The sequence below is a fragment of the Hippoglossus hippoglossus genome, chromosome 10, assembly GCF_009819705.1.
Source record: "Hippoglossus hippoglossus isolate fHipHip1 chromosome 10, fHipHip1.pri, whole genome shotgun sequence".
In the NCBI taxonomy this organism is placed as follows: Eukaryota; Metazoa; Chordata; class Actinopteri; order Pleuronectiformes; family Pleuronectidae; genus Hippoglossus; species Hippoglossus hippoglossus.
In genome coordinates this window covers 4,558,497-4,580,390 of record NC_047160.1, presented here as the reverse complement: position 1 = coordinate 4,580,390, position 21,894 = coordinate 4,558,497, and the positions used below count along the sequence as shown (strand labels likewise).

At 40.7% G+C, this 21,894-nt stretch overlaps 1 long non-coding RNA gene across 1 annotated transcript; it reads right to left on the bottom strand.

Annotated features, from left to right (window-relative positions):
- Window positions 1-722: 722 nt before the first annotated feature.
- Window positions 723-17,193, bottom strand: LOC117769265. The gene is made up of 3 exons (XR_004615185.1): window positions 17,182-17,193; window positions 2,577-2,580; window positions 723-957 (listed from the first exon to the last, which is right to left on the bottom strand). It is a non-coding gene; the product is annotated as an uncharacterized LOC117769265 (long non-coding RNA).
- Window positions 17,194-21,894: the final 4,701 nt, after the last annotated feature.

The following is a 21,894-nucleotide window of genomic DNA, read 5'->3' as shown; positions in this document are numbered from 1 at the left end:
ATGTTTGTACAACTCACACTCCAGTCTCCATTCACACCACTGAGTTCGGCAACACAGATAGACTGAGACATGAGTTTCAATGGGGCGTGAGCTGCAGCCACCCGACAAGAAGAAAAGAGCTGTCCGATAAACTGTTTCAACACATGAAAGCCTGCAGATTCTGATTCCTCTGAACACTCTCGGTGAAAAGAAAAGATGGGTCATGATCTGTAATTTTCAGCTCAGAAATAAATCTGCTCTGTAGTGGATGTGAGCTGTGAACTGCTGGCTTAAAGAGCTGAGAGGGCTGGCTTACAGGCATCATAACATCTTCTCCTCGCCAAGTCTGGGGCTGCACGGAGAAGCCTGAGAGGTGAAAGCCCCCTTTTGGCAGCTGCTGCGGTAATATTATGACATAAGGAGCTGGAGTGAAGAATTATTGAAGCAAAAACAGACGTTTTCTTGAACTCCGTCAGCCTGGGACACGACTGAGAAATGCAGCATTACCCCAAAAAAACAAGGCACCGGAACAAAGTATCACTCTCTCTCTCTCTCTGGATACATTTCATGCCAGTATTTATATCATGTTTGTGAATGAAGCTGAACTAATTATGTGTATATGCAGGAAACATGTGATCTGCAGAGAAAACACCCTGCTGAGCTTCCACTGGCCCGATAACAGCTAAATAAACATGAAAAGAACAGCAGCGATCACGACCACAGACGAGACAGTGCTGCAAGGAGGTGTTTCCAAGGGAACTTCTACTTTTAACCTTGTGGCTGTCTAACTTGAGGTAACTATGGCGACTGTGGAAGCCTTACATTGCAATAGGTTTGTCATGGCAACAGCAGAGCCCACTGTATACACAGGGGTAAGGGTTACCCTTTCTTCATCTGTACCTGGATGACTAGCACCTGGGAGGATGAGATGAGGATGTGTCCAAGTCCCATTGGAGACAGTACTCCAATAATAATCCTCTCAAAGCTACGAAGCTAAACATGTCGTACAGGAAAAGAACAGTTTTACTCTGACTAGAAACAAAAAGGTTAATCTAATATATACACATGATAGATTTGATAATTATATATTTACAATTTGAATTTATAATTTGTGGAATCACACCATATTCACTCTATACAATTTGTGTAAACTTGAACCGTCAAAGGGGTGAAACATAATAATTTGGGTTCTACTGCATCAATTTTGACAACTTTTACAGCTGATCACCCTGAATGTTAAAATGATGGAGCAGTCTCATGAAGATTAACCCATTAAGACCTACGGTGCCATGAAGCACTGTTTGAAAACCACCTAAACTCTGAGGATTTTCAACAGAATTGCCAACATTAACAAAATCTTTTTTTTTTATTGGGATAAAACATTTTACTTTAATTGTTCATCATTGCAAAAAATCTTCTTTTTTTTTACCAATAAAGCCAGCAAACTCGACGCAATGAGACGCACACGTCTCATCCGGCTCTAAAGGGAGAAGCACGCAATCGTAGCACCCGGTCACCAAGAGAAAAGAGAACAGAGCTGCTGTGCAGGTGCTGCAGCTTTTCTCCTCTACCTTGCTATAGCTCGCATTTCCACCACAAAAGAGGATCTCCAACTGTCAGTGTGAGCCCTTAATGTCGTTTTTAGACGTTTTTTTTGGTTTTACATAAGTAGACTCATTTGTTGAGCTTACTGCCTCAAGGAAAATATTTCTAAAATCAGTCATGTCTGTGACAGCCTCGTATGAAGAGAGCAGGTTAATGTTTCAGGCCTCATAGAACCAATTTCCATAATTTGGTACAGAGGCACTATAATGACATGTAGAATGTATATACATACATAGCAGGTGCACTGAACAACCAAGTGACAATAATAACAGATTTATAGCGGGCTGTGTTTTGAAGCTGTGCATTTCCACATACACAAATGAAGCGGTTTGCATTGTGTCCACTAGGCATGAAGGTGCAGGTCAGTTGCTATGGCTCTACAGCAGTGTGTCAGAAAGTCTGCACAATGAGCTGTGGAGTGAAAGAGTTTGTCTGAGTCACTTACTTCATTTGATGCCCAGGAAGCATTTCTCCAGTACCTGCTGAAATGCCAGGCTAATTTTCTTTTAGCACATAGTAGACCTAAGTTGATTCATGAATAATCAAGTATGAATGTCTGACTATTATAACTTCAAAAGAATTGGCATGTAACAGCAGGACGTCCATACACATGAGACACACTTAAAATAATTTGAGCAAGGAAAATCGATTAATATATAACTGTAGACTGGAAAAACTGTTTTACTTTTACTTCAGCACTAGGAATCTTTGCAATAACTTCAGGTACCAGGGTCTGAATTATGTGCCGGGGAAATATCAGTGCAACCTTAGGGGTGGGGCTTGCAGCACTGAAGATGCCTGATTGGTCACGTCCTGCAGTATTCTATTTTAGCCAATCCCCACAGTAGTTCCTAAAATCTGTTTCTTCAGCCTCAAATCACTGATTCTGAAGAAAAATAGGGACCAAAAAGAATTTAGCAGTTGGAGACCGGTCAGTTCGCTGAATTTGGATGTAAAGTTGTTACATCTGTTTTGACCACTGCCTACCAGACATGACTCCTAGTACCTGGACTGGATTTATAAGGGGTTGAGAGCTATCCTCAAATATCCGTCGTCTACTCAATGAATTATTATCTAAATCCAACATAGAAGATGGTAATTTCCTTGGATGCGGAAAAAGCTTATAACCCCATGGAGTGGGATTATTTATTGATGGAAAAGACTGTTACAATGTTCCCCTCTTGCTAGGGTGATCATACTCAATCTGAATACAGTCCCACAACACGGGGCTGCCGCCAAGACTGTCCTTTGTCGCACTTGCTGTTAACTGTTGTAATCAAACCGCTCTCCATCGCTCTTAGGATCTCACCACTTTTCAGCTGTATTTACAGGACTTTATGCTAATGACCTCTTACTCTATGTCATGAATCCTGCTGCGTGCATCGACCAGATTCTTGACATTTTGCAATTATTTGGCTCCTTCTCTGGCTATAAATTCAATATGTAGAATATTGGCAAGAGTGATTGTTTATAACTTATTAATGTGACAAAACAGATCCCGCACAATGTGCTTCCCTTCCACCTGGCTTCTTCTGGTTTTCAATACCATGGTATTAATATTTCTCACAATCTCCCTTACTTTATTAACACAATATTCTAAAGTTTGTAAAGGAGATCAAATTAGACCTTCAACCTTGGAATGCTCTTCCCCTGTCACTTTTGGGAAGAATCAACTTAATTAAAATGAATGTTGTACCCAGATTTCTGTTCCTTTTTTCAATGTTTACAATCATTCCGCCCTTTCTTTTTATAAGGAATTAAATAGGAATACCACATTTTTTATTTGGGCAGGCAGGGACGCAAAGGCTAAATATTCTAACCTACAGAGGACTAAAGAAAATGGTGGCCTTGCTTTACCTAATTTTTTGGGATACTATAGGGCAGCCAATATCCCAAAATGCACACTTGGCAGATTAACCCCAATCCAGAGTGGAGCCAGATAGAGGCTCTTATCAACACAAACATCTTTGTCTGTGTCTTCTACGTGTGTGTCACCGCTTTTTCACCAAGAGAAAAAGGTTTTCTTTTCATTATATTTCATTTTTGCATCTGTTGCGTGTTAGAGAGTGAGAGAAAATACAGAGGAACTGCAGAGTGCAGTGCATGCCTGAAAGCAACTTTATTACCAAAGTTCCATTGTAAAACAGTAACTGGGACACACTGGAAAAGCCGGGCAGATGCAGGAGTCTCACAGAGTGATGTGATAGATGGTGAGAAAAAAAACAACTAGTGAAGTGCCACTCCTTCTCCCCACGTAAAATAAATCAGGTTTAGTAGCTGCATAAAATATAATGTCTAAACTTGATTATGCAAGCTGACAAAGCATAAGTTCTGCAGTAAGTGGGCTGTTGAGATCAGCACTGAGTGGCTGGAAACAAATACAGTTAATAGAGTAAATATGGTAATACAGTAAGGAGGTTCAACAGTGCAGGTCACAGGAGTAGATTAACAATAGATGTTAGGAAATAATGCCAGGGGAAAGGAGATCATTGGATGAATGCATTGGGCTTGTTAAGTGTAGCAAGGATTTCATTCTGATTGGCTCAATGCTTTCGTGAGTATGTAAGCAAATTTAAATAGTGACACATTTTCTGAACAATGGAATTAGTCAGAGTTGTAGATAAAGATTAACAATAATGTAGCACTTTGAACAGACATGATTGAGGAAGTGGATCCATACATCAGTGCCAGGAACAAATCCTCAGCACTCTGCGGATTGTAGAACTGTGTGGAAACAGACTCCACTGTCAACACTGCCTGATATAGTGACACTGTGGAGCTGTTCTTTGCATTGCGCAAAGCATCTGCTGAACGGCTCCTCGGTCGAGTCAGAGAGAGGGGGAAGACAGACGTAAAACAGCGAGGCCCACGAAAAATGGAGGAAGTGATGAGACCTGAGGGGTCGTCTCCCTTCAGCAAATACCGAGCTAGGCCCGATCACCCTGACTGTGTTATGACTGTTGAGAAGTGTGAGGAGCACTGCATGGGTTTAGTGCTGTTGTTACTAGGTAGTAAGATCTGATGTCAACCAGTTATTTATTCATGTATTTTTGTGCTAATTAGAGCAAGGCTACCAAGACGTATTATGAGAGGCCCTATGAGAGATAATAATACTTGGTCTCACATGTCCCATCATACTCTCTCACACACACACTTCTAGTGTTTTCTGCCTCGGGACAACCAGTGTGCCCCAGGCATAACGCCATGCTATATTTTTACACGTGTATGTATATTTATATTGACATAATATTGTAATATAGTATTAATATATTAATACTATATTAATATATATACAGTATTTTAAAGTGGTTAGAAATATAACTTTTATGATGTCATTATACATCACAATTTGTCTCTTTACCTGCATCATTCAGGTGGGACAGAGAGAGAGAGAGAGAGAGAGAGAGAGAGAGAGAGACACAGACAGACAGACAGAGACTACTGACCATTACCCGAAGTTCTTCAAGTTAACTTTAATATAACTACAGCCTTTCTGAAGTTTCTGCTATGACAAGTATATGTCCTTGTATAAAACTAGTCCTACGATATAAAGCCATGCATCTCCTGCTCCTGCAAGGAGTCTGTAATACTGGCTGTATTACAGAGTCCTGTAATAAAGCCACACGCAGTCCCTGCGGCTGCGTGTGGCTTTATTACAGGACTCTGTGGATCCAGCATTAGTCGGAGAGTTCAAAACATTCCTCAGGAGGCGCAGTGTGGCTCCGGCTCCAACATGTTCCCTTATGGATCTGTTGATTTGGAAGGCGGGACTTGTCAGTGAAACCACACCTCATCAGAGATAACCAATCAGGAACTGAGAATTCAATGTAACTTCAGTTCCAATCACTCTCTCACACACACCGCATTCTCTCACAGACACACTACTATTCTCTCATACACACACACTATTATTCTCATTCACATGTCATATCATTCTCTCACAGACAAAAAAATTCTGTCTAACACATACTATTCTCATTCACATATATCATTCTGTCTTACATTCACTGTCATTTTGTTCTTCACACGTACTATTAATTTATCTTACAGTTGCTATTATTCTACTTCAAATATATTGTCTCTGTGCAAGAGAGATCAGTGTTGTGTGTATACGAGTATGATAGTAACTAAAAGAGAATATGATTGTGCATGTAAGAGAGTATATTAGTGTTTGTGTAAGGGTATAGTGGTGTATGTCTGAGATTATGATGTTAAGTGTAAGCAATTATGAATTACCTCTCTTGGTAGTGTGCGTGAGAGAGTATGATGGTACATGTGAGATAGTATGATGGTACATGTAAGATAGTATAGTAGTGTGTGTGAGAGAGTATGATGGTACATGTAAGATAGTATGATGGTACATGTAAGATAGTATAGTAGTGTGTGTGAGAGAGTATGATGGTACATGTAAGATCGTATAGTAGTGTGCGTGAGAGAGTATGATGGTACATGTAAGATAGTATGATGGTACATGTAAGATAGTATAGTAGTGTGCGTGAGAGAGTATGATGGTACATGTAAGATAGTATGATGGTACATGTAAGATAGTATAGTAGTGTGTGTGAGAGAGTATGATGGTACATGTAAGATAGTATGATGGTACATGTAAGATAGTATAGTAGTGTGTGTGAGAGAGTATGATGGTACATGTAAGATAGTATAGTAGTGTGTGTGAGAGAGTATGATGGTACATGTAAGATAGTATAGTAGTGTGTGTGAGAGAGTATGATGGTACATGTAAGATAGTATAGTAGTGTGTGTGAGAGAGTATGATGGTACATGTAAGATAGTATAGTAGTGTGTGTGTGAGAGAGTATGATGGTACATGTAAGATAGTATGATGGTACATGTAAGATAGTATAGTAGTGTGTGTGAGAGAGTATGATGGTACATGTAAGATCGTATAGTAGTGTGCGTGAGAGAGTATGATGGTACATGTAAGATAGTATGATGGTACATGTAAGATAGTATAGTAGTGTGCGTGAGAGAGTATGATGGTACATGTAAGATAGTATGATGGTACATGTAAGATAGTATAGTAGTGTGTGTGAGAGAGTATGATGGTACATGTAAGATAGTATGATGGTACATGTAAGATAGTATAGTAGTGTGTGTGAGAGAGTATGATGGTACATGTAAGATAGTATAGTAGTGTGTGTGAGAGAGTATGATGGTACATGTAAGATAGTATAGTAGTGTGTGTGAGAGAGTATGATGGTACATGTAAGATAGTATAGTAGTGTGTGTGAGAGAGTATGATGGTACATGTAAGATAGTATAGTAGTGTGTGTGTGAGAGAGTATGATGGTACATGTAAGATAGTATAGTAGTGTGTGTGTGAGAGAGTATGATGGTACATGTAAGATAGTATGATGGTACATGTAAGATAGTATAGTAGTGTGTGTGAGAGAGTATGATGGTACATGTAAGATAGTATAGTAGTGTGTGTGAGAGAGTATGATGGTACATGTAAGATTGTATAGTAGTGTGTGTGAGAGAGTATGATGGTACATGTAAGATTGTATAGTAGTGTGTGTGAGAGAGTATGATGGTACATGTAAGATTGTATAGTAGTGTGTGTGAGAGAGTATGATGGTACATGTAAGATTGTATAGTAGTGTGTGTGAGAGAGTATGATGGTACATGTAAGATAGTATAGTAGTGTGTGTGAGAGAGTATGATGGTACATGTAAGATAGTATGATGGTACATGTAAGATAGTATAGTATTGTGTGTGAGAAACTATAATGGTACATGTGAGAGAGTATGATAGTAAATGTAAAAGTGTATAGTAGTGTGTGTGAGAGAGTATAGTAGTGTGTGTGAGACCAAGTATTAATTATCTCTCATGGGCCTCTCATAACATATTGACATGTAAAATACATTTTGACAAAGATAAAGGATATTAAAGCCTGCCACAGTGGCCCACATCCATTCAGAGGTTAAGTGTTTAACCATTAGCATCAGCAACAGTGTGTTCACATATAAATGAAAAAAACGTGGCTTCACCTTTGACATGTTGCACTCACTGCACAGACCATATTCGAACAGCTGCTCAAATAAATCAGGGGTTCACAAGAGAGGGAGAGATGGACGAATAAATGGACAGACAGAAAATAATGCCCCAAGCTACAGCTGTCTCCAGCAAAGAGGAATTCTAAATCATCATAAAAAATAAAAAAAACATTTGAATACGTAAAGTCAGTATCCTAAAGAGATAGTTCACCAAAAAATTCTAGTTCCCTCATTATCTACTCACCACTATGCTGATGGGGGGGTGGGTGAAGTGTTTGAGTCCACAAAACACTTTTGGAGTTTAATTTTTCGGTGAACTATGCCTTTAAAGACAAATCCTTCATCCAGCTTTGAACAATTATTCCAGCCAATGAATCTGAATTGAAATTTAATGTACAAGTCATTTATTATCAGCTGTTACTGAATGAACAAACTGGTTCAGCTGTTATATGCTGACACTGGCTGGTGACCAGGTACTTTTCTAACATAGGGTTAGATATTTGTTTGTATGTATGTTTAATAATCAGTCTTCACTCTCAGACACACAATACGTGAGCACAGAAATGTGCAGCCAATCTGACTGAATACTTGTTGAAAATGCGTCAACTGTGTTTAGTTTACCATTTGCTTCATGTCAGAGCGTGAAGGCTCCAGAGCTGATACCAGTTTAAGGTTCAAACCATTCTGCCTAAAATGCATCAGCGGATTTGAAGCTAAAGGTATAAACTAGTTTTCTATGGTATTGTAAGTAAAGTCCTACGGCACGTAACAATCTGTGCATGTAAACAGTCCTTCATGGGAACTTAAAACCCCACACCACCTTACAGCACCGCATGCTGACCTTAATGTCAATGTGTGAGCTGCTAACCATAATAAATGACTTTGTTAATGAGGAGCCTGAGCCTCACAGTCAATACACAACATCTGTTCTATTAGAAAACGAGTCGATGCATGACTTCTGTGTGCCAATGCCTCTCCACTAGTCCTCGCTTTTCCAATTTTCTGTTGCTGTTCCAGTGAAAGTGAAAAGATTCCAGCGAGCTCTCTCCACTGAACAAGTGTCACGACATCCGCCAAATGAAACCTGCAAAATTGTAGTCCTTTTCAACTCTATGTTGAAAAAAACTATTACATGTCCTATTCCTGAAGCACCTATTGTCACGACAGGGATATCGTTTTCATTAAAGCGTTTTATTACTTTCCATTTTCATGCTTCCAACACCCTATGTAAATTTTTTCCCTGCTCTCTCCCTCTCCATCACTTTTCATCTCAATCCCTGCTTCTCGTCCATCCATCATTCTTCTCGTCTCCAGCTGCTGCTGGATCAGCAGATCCTGCAGATGCCTCTTTAGTTCCCTTTGTTAATGAAAGGCCGACACAGACAGCTGCGACATTAACTCTCTCAGTGAATGTGCATGTGTGATGTGGGGCAGGGAGGGACGGGGGTCATTTTATGCTCAGTACTTAGCGTTGAATACTGTGTTGATGAATCTTTTTAAATGATGAACAGTTGGAGCAGGGAGGTAATTTTTATGTACAATTTTTACTTCCAAATAATTGCTGTAGATAACTCCTACCTAATGGCTTGTGCTTTCAATGAAACCAGTGGTTAAAATGCCATCATAACTGGCAGAAATTACAGCCACACCCATTAAGATACAAAGCAGAGTGTAGAAGAAAAAGAAAGGTTAGGACAGCTTTACAGCAGTGTTCATATTCTTTAACAAAACACAGTATGAACTGATATGTGGCAAACTGATCTGTGAAGCTGTTCAAACACTGTTGACTGAGGCTCAGGATTAAATTAAAGGTTTGAGAGAAATACACCTTTTTTGCCACAGTGCATTACATATTCTATTCTTTTATTTTAAATCAAGAAGACACATACTTAAAAAGGATTGAAGAATGTTCTGTTCCTGGGAGATGGTGACACTGACCAAAGATGTTTTCAGACTGAAAGCTGCACAAATATTAGAGGCAGCAGCCGATAAAATGCCACTTGAGGGAAAAAATGTCAACTCAGTTTCCCTGGGATTTTGTCTAGCACCTGGGTGGGCCTCCTATCTGCAAGAGTGTTTGTGTGTGTGTGTGTGTTTTTCTGCTCATCTCTGTCGGTCTTCACACAAACAAAAACGATCACATGTATTTATTATTCGATAATGTCTGATCACAAATCCAGATTGTTCCAGTCACTTCAACCCTGATGTCCTGACAGTGTGCGTCACATCTTGCCTCGTGATGTGTGATTCTTGCTGTTCTGGGTTTGTACCCCATGATTTGTACCCTCATGGTTGAATGTACTTTTTGAAAGTCGCTTAAAAGTGTCAGCTAATTGATATGTAATGTAATGTAATGTGTGGCAGATGTATTTATTTTCAGTGTGTTTAAATACATGTCTCATAAACTCTCGAGATACCACCAGATACAGTACAGCAGTCATAAATCACACCACTACCTTCCACACACACACACACACACACACACACAGTGTGCATATGTTGCAAGTTATCTACAGCTAACATCTCTACACAGGCTTGGATTGGCTACATGGGCCAGCCACAAAACCACCAGCATTTTTTGAGAAAATAATTATTGTGGGGGGGGGGACAAACTGACCCGCTGATGAACAGTCCATCTGATTGGGGGTTATACTTTATTAAATAAGTCAGTATACTGAAGGCAGGTGCAGGTCTGCCATCGCCCACCTCACTATTTTAGGTGGATGCATCTAGTGATGTAATGTCAGAGGTCAGGAGGGAAATAATCAAAAGCTAGCAGAGGCTACATAAATGAATAAAAGCTAAGATAACAAAAACACTGATCAAATGGCCCAGAACAAGACAAAGAGGCCACTGCTGACAACCTGATGATCTCACATGTACTGACAGCTAGCGGAGCTAACCGTGAACAGAGCTAATGTTCACAGAGCAGAGTTAACATTAACAGAGTAGAGCTATTGTTTAGCATATTGTTTAGCTAGTGTCTCTTTCTTGATTAGCTAGTCATTTCTTACATAGGAAACAATCTAAAAATGTTAATGGCTCTTTTTCAGAGCTGAATCATCTTCTAATTATTGATTGATTGATCAACTCAAATATAAGCAGCAAAAATGTTGATAATTGATATTTTGACTTTTCGAGCAAAAATTTTGAAGAAATACCCCAAACATTGTCCAGTTACAGGCGATGTAATGAGGAGTTTATGGTTTTGTCAGAATGACATTTGTATATCGAGAAAATAAGAGGCAGGTTAATCAATAATGAAAATAATTACTGGTCGAACACCTAAGGTAAAAATGTTGTTGTCATTTTCAGCACCACTTATAAGAAAACTCTTTCTGTCACAGTTACCAACTCAGGTTTGCCTTTTTTCTGGCCCGGCCGTGAAAACACATGCAACTCAGAAGCTTGGAGACGAACTGAGCATTTCTAATGGATTCTAAGACCGTTGGATGAAGACCAGTAGTGGGCCCTTATACAGACTATTTTAGGCTGTATTGAAATGCAGCACAAATCTGAGGGAAACTTCGAAAGCCAGAAGGGAGGAAAGAGAGGAATGAGGCCGGCACTGAAGTGTGGTATTTCAGTACCTTGGAGAGTGCCATTGATTTTTCATTAAACAGGAACCTGGGGATATTTAAACAGTACAACCACTGAGAGGCTTCTTCAGAAACCTGATCAGTGCCATGCAGTTCACTTATAATTTGCTTAAACCTCAGTCAGTTAAAGAATGAACTAGAAAGACACTGTGCATAGCTCCACCAAGGCCCAACACTCTACTTATGAATCCATATTTAGTTTTTTTTCTACCTTTTATTTGTATTATTTGGATAAATTGCATGTAGCCATCAGTCCCCTAAACATACATGACCTTTTTTAAATCCATGCATCATTCACTGAGAAAATAATGAAAATGTCTTATTGTCTTTATTCCGAGATATCTGCATTCGTGTTTTTTTTGGTTTTGAGTCTGTGTTACAAACGTCAACACGTCCAGAATAACTGATTCTGACATGTGCATTTTCACATCCGGATTACGTCAGTAAATTATCATGAGTTCAGCGCATGTCTGAAAGCATCTTAAATCAGAGATCTGTTATGTAATTATGTCAAGAATAAAAACATTTTTATTAACCTGTAATGGAATAAATTTGACTATGGCAGTCTGCCACATTCAAAGATTAATAGTTAACACTGACCTACACAATCAAGCCACAGGACCCACACATGACAAACTACATGTGTGCAAGCAACATGTGACCTACCATTACCAAGCACACACAGTGGTTGACAAAAGAAAGTGCCACAAAAAACTGTATTATAGTCAAATAATGAATCTGAAGTAAAATACTGATGATGGTATCATCCAGAAGTTTGAATCAAATCCAGCAAAAATAACTGCATGCAAAATGTGCAAGTAACAAACATATTTGAACACTTTGTTACTTTATTCAACATATATATCTTGCTTTGATATTATCTTATCTTTACGTGGGTTGCTGCTTACTCTTCTAGAGCCAAAGATGGACTCATTTTGAAAGTCATTTTGACAGTTTTTGCCAACAAAAATTTACGCATTTTGTGTTTTCAATAAGACTTTAAACATTTCCTCGTGTTGTGATTGTTGAACTCCAAAGGTGACCTTAATATCTTCACTAAATGTCACTATTTGGAGGGTTCAAGATGCCCCTGCTCACCTTGCTGTTTTTCTAACACTGTGGCCCAATCATGTCGCCATAAGGTTTGTCAGGCAGGTTTACGCTGAGGTCCCTGGAGAACCACAAAGTATTTAACCAACAATGTGACCCTGCCCTGTTGGCCATAAGGTTTTCAAAGAGGCTAGAGTTGTCACCTGTCTCGAGACGGTGCACCCGCTGTGCCAGCATCTGTCTTTCTGTTTTACACACACACACATTACTGTGTTTAATATGTTTAAATGCGTCCCAGAATCTTGAACATAACAGTCCTATGGTAGAGCTTATCTGTAACTTGAAGAAGGGCAGTGAAGAACTTTTTCGTAGGAAGACGTCATCAAGGTTAATCCCTGGAGGAAAACCACTTTTTTACGCTTAAATTCCTTGTGTCAGTCAATGTGTGTGTATGTGCATGTGGTGTGTGTTTTTCATCAGAGGTGACTCTACGAAGATTATGCATACGTTCAATATAGAGCCATGAAAACTATAATGGTCCATGAAACCTGGAACAAAATCATTTCCACAATGTGTCCATGACCTTGACGGTCTTGGAATTGTCTTTACTGATTGCACGATAATCACTTAATACATTGTAGTGCTAAGACACACCATCCCATATCATTCAGTTGAATGTAAATCAAAACTAAGAATGTATATTGGACAGGAACACATCTACAAATGGATGCTAGTGTAGATAGAGAATGTTTACACATCAGGTCGACAGTGGAAAACACTTTTTCACCGCCACCATTGAACAAAGGTGAATACCCTTGGTTGTGCTTATCTGTTGTTGTACCTGGAGCACGAAGACGAAGAATAAAACGAGGGTCAGGGGCCGGAGTCCTGTTCAGGCTCAGGGAAAAGTGAAAAACAGCCTCATCTACCGAGTGTTCTTCAGGCTAATGTTCAGTCTCTGGATAATAAACTGGAAGAACTTTTAGAGAAAGGATGGTTTTCAAACGGGACATTAAGAACTGTAACGTTATTGCTTTCACAGAGAGTTAGCTTAACCCCTCGATCGCAGACTAGAATACACTCGACCACGTTTACGCACCTTTCCGGGAGGCCCTCCCTCACCTCCCCATTCGGCAAATCAGATCACGTCTCAGTTCTGCTGCTGCCTTCCTATAGGCAGAAACTCAAACGTGACAGACCAGTGACTCGGACCATTCAGCGGTGGTCTGACCAATCAGACTCGGCTCTAAGGGACTGCTTCAGCACTACGCAGTGGTGTGTGTTTCAGGACAACAACATCAACGCATAAATGGACGCAGTCATCTGCTACATCAGCAAATGCATCGATGACGTCGTACCAAGAATAACTGTACGAACATTCCCAAACCAGAAGCCCTGGATTAATGGTGACGTCCATGCAAAACTTAAAGCACAGACCCACGCCTACAGCTCAGGTGATCTGGAGGAGTACAGGAAGTCCAGGGGACAGTAAAGGGGCAAAGTGGAGTCTAACTACCAGGGCTCCAACACAAGGAATTTGTAAGCTGGACTAAAAACCATCACAGACTACAAAAGGAAGACCAGCAGTGCTGAGGTGGTGTCTGCATCTCTCCCAGAGGAACTGAACACCTTTTATGCTCGCTTTAACCCCCCGGCTGTGGAGGAACAAGAGGCCCAGGAGGACCGCTGCCCACCTGTAATATCCAGGGCAGATGTGTGGAGATCACTTAAAGGGATTAACACACGCAAGGCACCTGGACCTGATGGCATCCTTGGCCAAGTGTGCAGATCAGCTGGCAGATGTGTTAACAGACATTTTCAACCTGTCACTGCTCCAGTCTGTAGTCCCCACATGCTTCAAGGAGACCATCATTGTCCCTGTTCCCAAGAAAACAAAAACTCTCTGCCTGAACGACTACCGACCAGTAGCACTCGCCTCCACCATCATGAAGTGCTTTGAGCAGTTAGTCAAATCCTTCATCACCTCCTCCCTCTACGACTCACTGAACCCACTTCAGTTTGCTTACAGGCCAAATAGGTCAACTGCAGATGCCATCTCCCTTAATACGTTCTTTCCTAAATTTGCTGAATGGCATTTTGCCCAATCATTATCATGTCTGTGTGTGTGTGTGTGTGTGTCTCTGGCTTTGCCACCCTTTTAACTGCCATTTACCATGGAGTGTTGTTGAAGTGTGAGGCCCTCGGCTCAGATAAAGTGGCTGTGATCAGCAGCTCGTCACTTTTTCACTTGGAGGAAAAAAGAAGTGAAGAAAGCCCATCGACTCAATTAATGATTCTGACATTCAGAAAAAAAATCTTTCAATATTATTGTACAGCCTTGTACCATTAACTAATCCCTTTAATTATTTTAAAGGCAGAAACAACAAATACAAATACCACTCCATTCTATAATTACTATGACCTCAGACAAGTCAGTACATGTCTGTGAAGGCTACCAACCTGAAGAATTCACACAGGATAAAAAAAGGTGAGAGTACCCGAGGTGGTTCAGTGGGTGTTACCACGATGATACATGGTTTTGAATCAATATATTGGCTTTGAGGGGTTAGAAGTTCATCCACCGCATTTACCAAGTGAGTCAATAGAGGTAAGGTAACCTTTGCTGTAGACTCGATAGTCTCTTCTGCCCTCCACGTGCCCTACATGTGGTCAAAGATCAGTGTAACCAACAAGACGGGCACATTTCCATAAAGGGCTTTGGTTAATTATTTAAAAGAGAGTGGTAAAGCTTAGGAAGAATGTCAGAGTAAGGAAAAAACAGTCTATGCATACGATTCACATTAGCACATTTTGCTTGTGTAAATGAATGAGTTCAGCCTCTTTCACTTCAATCTTTGACATTGTTCATGAGTCACTGGATAATCAATAGCTTTAAGGGAAAGTCACTACGGATGATCTGTTTCTTCTTCTTTGTTTGGTTTAGATGTTCTGTTTTCAGCAGCTGTTTGGATGCAACATACTTTCTTTTGATTTAAAGCCTTGACAAAGCAGCAGAAACCATTTGAGCATCTCCAAAATAACGAGCATGCTCACACATGTAGCACAGCAGACGTTACTTAGTTTTTCTCAACATTCCTCATGACACATCGTCAAATGGAAGAAAGAACAATTTCACACTTAGAAAGTCTTAATATAATATAATATAATAATATCAAAAATATAAGAAAAAAGGAAATTTGAATTAAAGCCTTATTTTTTTCATAAACTAGCCTAGTTTCCGATGCAAATGAAGGTAAATCAACTTAAAAGCATCCCCTTGACATAAGGGACTGGTGTGTTTTAATTGTCACTGAAACGTGGCTAAATGGCGACATCCCGGATTCGGCCGAGCAGCTGGATCAGCTAACATGCTACATGGCAGACAGAGCCAGCGGTAAGACACGCGGCAGCGGTGTGTGTGTTTACATCAGCGATGCTTGGTGTCGAGACGCTGTGGTAGTCTCTAAACACTGTTCAGCTCTGGTTGAGTATATAACCATCTAGTGTCTGCCTTTTTACCTGCTGAGGGAATTTACTAGTAGCTGTATACATCCCCTCTGCCCGAACAGCAACAGAGAGGCAGGACTCAGTGAACTGTACCCGGCATTCAGTGAGATCCCAACCAGATGGATTCGTCATTCTTACTGGGGGTTTAAACCATGCCAACCCAAAAATGATTTTACCAAAACAGTTTTTTCTGGATTTTTCAACCAGAGGAAATACCACACTGGACTTGGTTTTCACCTAAAAACAAAACAGCAAACAGAGATGTCCCCTCCCCCACCTCGGCCTCTCCGATCACATCACCATTATGTTGAATCCAGCATACAGGCCACGGGGGGAAAGTGACCAAACCAGTCCAGAAGCAGATACGGGTGTGGCCGGAAGGTGCCACTTCTGGACTTCTAATTTGGAACCACAAACTGATTTGACCAGTCCACACTGGGACATCTTCAAGCAAGCCGCCATAAACAACCAACACACTGACCTGCCAAAGTACAGAGAGACTATGACAGCTTACATCTCAAAATGAATCAAGGATGTGACTGTCACCAAGACTATCACTTCTCGGGTTTACCAGAAACCATGGCTGAAGACCTGGAAAAGCCAGGGTCATGGCATCCGGAAAGCCAAGCGTGTACACCAAGAAAATAACCTGACGATTCCAGGACAGCAGAGACACACTGAGCCTGTGTCAGGGGAGTCAGACCCTCACGGACTAAAAACCTCCACCACAAGCCTGTGACAACAACATCGCCCTGCTGAACCAACTGTAGAGCTTCTTTGCATGTTTTGACACCACTGCACAGAAGTCACCAGCCCCCCCACCCCATGTGGTGGCTACAGACAATTGCTCTCATTTATCCTTCCTGACTGATTCTTCTCGAGTTATGTGTTCTGCTAGTGTCCATGTCACTACAGGTAGCATGAGCATGAGCGGTTTGGTGATGGGTCATTGATGGTCTGGGGAAGCATATCCTCAGAGGGTCGCACAGACCTCCATGTCATAGCCAGCAGTTCCCTGACTGCTGTTAAGTACCAGGACGAAATCCTCAGAGCGATTGTCAGAACTTACACTGGTGCAGTGGGCCCTGGGTTCCTCCTGGTGCAGGACAAAGCCCGGCCTCATGTGGCCAGACTGTGTAGGCAGTTCCTAGATGATGAAGGCATTGGATGCCATTGACTGGCCCTCACGTTCCTCTGACCCAAATCCAATTGAGCACCTATAGGACGTTATGTATCGGTGCATCCCAGCCAAGTACCACCACAGACTGCAGATAATCAGAAATATTCGGTTGTTAAATCATCTGTGTTAAAGGCTTATGAGTTAGTCCCAAAGATTTACTGCCAGCGTTTTCAAATGGGGAGAGAAGGGGATAAGTAGACACACTTGGACTTAATAGTCTTAGTAGAGCAGAACAGAAGATGGCCACAGAAGCAGCTACTTTGGCGGATTACTTTGAGTTAACTTCATGTTGATTTACACAAGCGCCAGTCCAGTTATGGAAAGGGCGCTGTAGGCAGTGGTGGCTTTTCTTCTGTCCATGTTGATAAGTCTAATGTCAGGGATCGTTATGTATTTGCATCACCTGATTCGCCATTTGTCAGAGTCGCTGCAGGCAGATTTGGTGAAGCTTATTGGTGATTTCCCTTGTTTATTTGGCGACACTCCAACTCAGACTCACTTCAATGACCATTGTGTCGTGCTAGTTAGTCTGAGATTATATAGTGTTAATCCTGAGAAACGTAAACATCCAGATGCTGAAGTCAAGTACATGCTGGACTATGGAATAGCTGAGGCCTCCTCGTTCATTGAGGCAACACACCTACGTTTTGTACTCTTTTTCGAAATGTCAATGCTGTATCAAATCTAGCAGTTTAAACAATGTGTTCCTGTGTCTGCATGTGGAGGATTGTCGGTTTGCATTTATCAGTAAATTCAACCTACTAAAAGGTAGAGAGTCCCTTTGACTAAATTTCTGCATTTATAGCGCCAAACAGCTGAACTATCTCACCTGGAGCTGTCATGTCGTCTATGATTCATCATGGATATGGAAGTTGAGAGTGAGCTAAGTGCATACATATTTTGTCTTTATATTTTCAATGAAAGACATGACAAAGAGTTGCATGATTTGACCGGAAAGTCTCCCAGGTGTGAACGCGCACACACATGCACACACATGCGCACACATGCACATGACACATATGGCTGCAGTGCACACACTTTACATGGTTTTACAAAAGCTCTCAAACATTATAGAACAACTTCTGCAGCTGCTCCTCTTCTAACTTTGACACTTATGTGAATTTTCCAGAACCAACAGGAAAAACAGTGCTACCATTAACACTCTATTCCCATTTTCGTCATAATATTGCACAGAAACTACACAAAGTTTTGTGACCTCTTTGAACTCGTGTGCAGCCCACTGAGGCCTCACTAAAGAGTTGTTCTTTAGAAGTTAGAGAAATTAGTTTCATTTTTCAGACAGCACCTTTGCTACTGAAACACTTCACTTTCCATTTCAAACAGGTTTAGTCACGATGGATTGGTTCGCAGAATATCAACTATAATCGTCTTAGAGCTGAATTATAGTTTTTTGGAGAACAGAATAGTCACTTGATATGAGAAATACACCTGAAAGCATTCCTTAATAAACTTGAGTGACGTGAAGGAGGCATAGAAAGCTTTTTGAAAGCAGCTTACTTCTTCGGCATGGCAACGATTCAGGTTGGATTTTCTCTTTACCTACAGAGACATTTTACAGCAGGCTGCTAAATGATGTTTTTAAGGCAGGATGGAGGGGAAGTGCCAGTGGAGTCGACACAAAAGCAATAGTGTACTGATTTGTAAGAGTGTTAATGATTGTTTAAAGCTTGTTCAAAATATGAAGAAAAAACTATTCTGTCTATGTTTTTTATGACTCAACATTTATTTCAATGTATTTTATTTTATGATTTTATTGCGTGATTGTACATTTAACAGTTTTAAGTTGGGAAACTTTGTAGTAACTCAGTGTTTTGACTCTAATAATCTAATAAGCTTTAATTATGTTCTTACCCGTGTTAGAAAAGAATAGGTGATGTAATGTAACTAATTCATACATACATACATATATTGGTTTTACCTATAGTTTAAATAAGGAATCCAAACCTTAACATTTTCAAAAATATGTTAGTTTGCTACTAATAAATGCAACGCAAAAAAAACAACAGATGTTTTTTGTACTTTGTGCCTTTACTTGATATTTTACCCTTACTGGGGCAATAGCACTATACCTGATTCAATTCAATATGATCTTGAACATCAATAAGTCTCATGTGAATGTCCAGATTTAAAAAAAACAATTGAAACTACAAAATACACATTGCTGATGGTTTAGAATGAGCCTTAATAAAACAGGCTACAAGTAGGCTGTACGCTGATCTGCAACAAAAACTTTTTTTCATGTTGTTCCTGATCGGTGTATTGTCCATTTATGGGTCAGTGCCCATCAGATCATCAGAATCCACTGGCCTGTCCCGATGATGTTCTATATGGAAGATCTTTGCCAACTGCTGGGGCATGACGTCTCTAACGCCACATGCCTGAGTAATGCCCTCACAATCCAACAGACATGTCTTCCCCTGTGCTCTTTTGCCAGCGAACACTTCATGATGCTGAACATTTGAGAACGAATTCCATATACTGTGCAGTGTGCAGGATGGTACCTCCTCTCGCTAAACTGCTGGATGCATTTGTCGGGTTCCCTGGCCATTTAAGGGTTCTCAAGATCAAATTTTTATGCGACCACAGGTCATGTGCAGTATGACATATTTTGTCTTGCTGATTGTTAGAAGGATAATTCACCAAAAAATTTAAATTCAATCATTATCCACTCACCACTATCCTGATGGAGGGGTGGTTGAAGTGTTTGAGTCCACAAAACACTTTTGGAGTCTCAGGGGTAAACAGTGTTGCAACAAAATCCAATACAATTGAAGTAAACATGGCTCCTTCTTCAGACGTAAAAAACAAAGAAAAAACCTTAACATGCCTCCATACTGCTCGTCTGGTGTCATCCAAGTGTCTGCAAGCCCAGACTTTCAAATTCCACTCGAAACAGCGTAATTTACACCGTGTATTTTGCCTAAATGTCCTCTGACAGCCTCCGGAAGTGCATTCACGTTGTCACGGACACATTGGAAAACCGCACAAACTCTTGCCTGCGCATTCGTGTCGCTTCGTCAGTTAGCATTGCTGCTTCTGGTAGAGGACTTTTAGGCTTAAAACATGATGTAAATGACGCCCTCTTAAGTCGAATTTGAATGTCGGGGCTTGCGGTCACTTGGATAACACCACGCGAGCAGTATGGAGACATGTTGTGTTTTTCTTCTGTTGTTTTATTACGTCTGCAGAAGAGGTCGTTGTTCACCCCTGAGACGGCATAGAGGTGAGTAGTAAATGAGTGAATTTTTCGGTGAACTATCCCTTCAATATGCATAGAAGCAGACCTATATACAGAATATCTTCATCTGCAGGATTCCCGATAATTCTTAGTGCCATAGATTGCACACATATCCCCATTAAAGCTCCCCTAGGAGAACATGTGGGTGATTATGTAAATGGAAATCATTTCACAGCACCTATGTTCAGGTATGTTCAGGATCATAACACTTAAAATCACATTATTAATTTAGTTTGTCCTCAAGTTCTATTCGAACTAGTTTAATAATTTCGATCCAAGTCTGATTGGTCGGACCACCGCTTAATGGTCTGAGTCATTGGCCTCCACATCTGAGCACCGCAGGTTAGTTTACCTTGCAGCAGACACCTCCTCCCTTGCGCTTCCTTGATTGTATTGTCCGGTCCTGGCAGTGAATGGGGACCCCCTGAGCCAAGTCTCCATGAGAAACATAACATTACAGTTTTTAATGTCCCGTTTGAAAACCATCCTTTCTCCGAAGTTCTTCAGCTTATTATCCAGAGACTGAACATTAGCCTGAAGAATACTCTGTAGTGGAGGCATGTTCTCACGTTTCCTCGGCCTGACTAGGACTCCGGCCCGTGACCCTCTTTTTCTTCTTCGTCTCCGTGCTCCAGGAGCAAAAGGTTAACACAACCACGGGTATTCACCTTTGTTCACTGGTGGCGGTGAAAAAGTTTTTTCCAACGTCGACCTGATGTGTAAACATTGTTCTCTATCATATTGTAAGACAGGGCTCACTTGGTGAGTGTGCATAATACCGAATGAATAACAAAAAGACTGAAAAAAGAGCAGAGCTGTGGGGGTGCTTCAGACACGGCAGCCGTCCTCGGCGCCATCCTACTCGCACTGAATGTGGCTGTGGTCCTTCGTTATGAAGGCTGGTCTGAATTTCTAATCAATGTCTTGTCAGTGTTGACAGTGGTGAATAAAATGATGAACTCCATGAGCCTCAGTTGTCTTTACTTGAGTTTATTACAACGTGGATGCGTAGACAGAGAAGATTCTTGTTTTAACGTGCAGGTCAAACTGAAGCATCTCACTATAATATCAAATGGGAGGCTGCATATGAAGGTCGAGGGCACTAGAGGTCATGTTAAGATTATTATTTTCTTGAGAATGGACACTGTCTCAAGGTACAACTTATCCCGATACCAGAGACAGGATGACGACCCCTGACAAAAACGTAAGACATCCTATCTAAAGTATTCCGGCAGAGGCCTTTATACCTCTCACGCCACAAATTATCTGACACCATGAAAGGAATTGGTGATCTCACTGGTAATTACTTACTGTTAGAGCCAGATGGGAATGACTTCCACAAAATTTGTATGCAGCACACAATACAGCATGTGCATGTCAGACAATGCTTGTCAGCAAACGAAATATTATATATATTTTATCCATACTAGCAGCATAACACAAGGAATGACAAAGCAGGTCTTCTTTTACCAAACTATTGGATGGATTGGAACAAAATCCTGTATCAGCTACTTACTTATCTGAATCATAGATGATGAATTCAACTGGCTTCTTTGATTCGTGAGCTGATGCTAGCAAATGACAACATGGACTGACTAATATTAACATTACTATCTGTGTCAGGTAGAGTGTAGTTACCTGACCTGAAAAAAATTGTTTTTGTATGTCTGGAATCAGAGAAAACAAACAATAACCATGTGT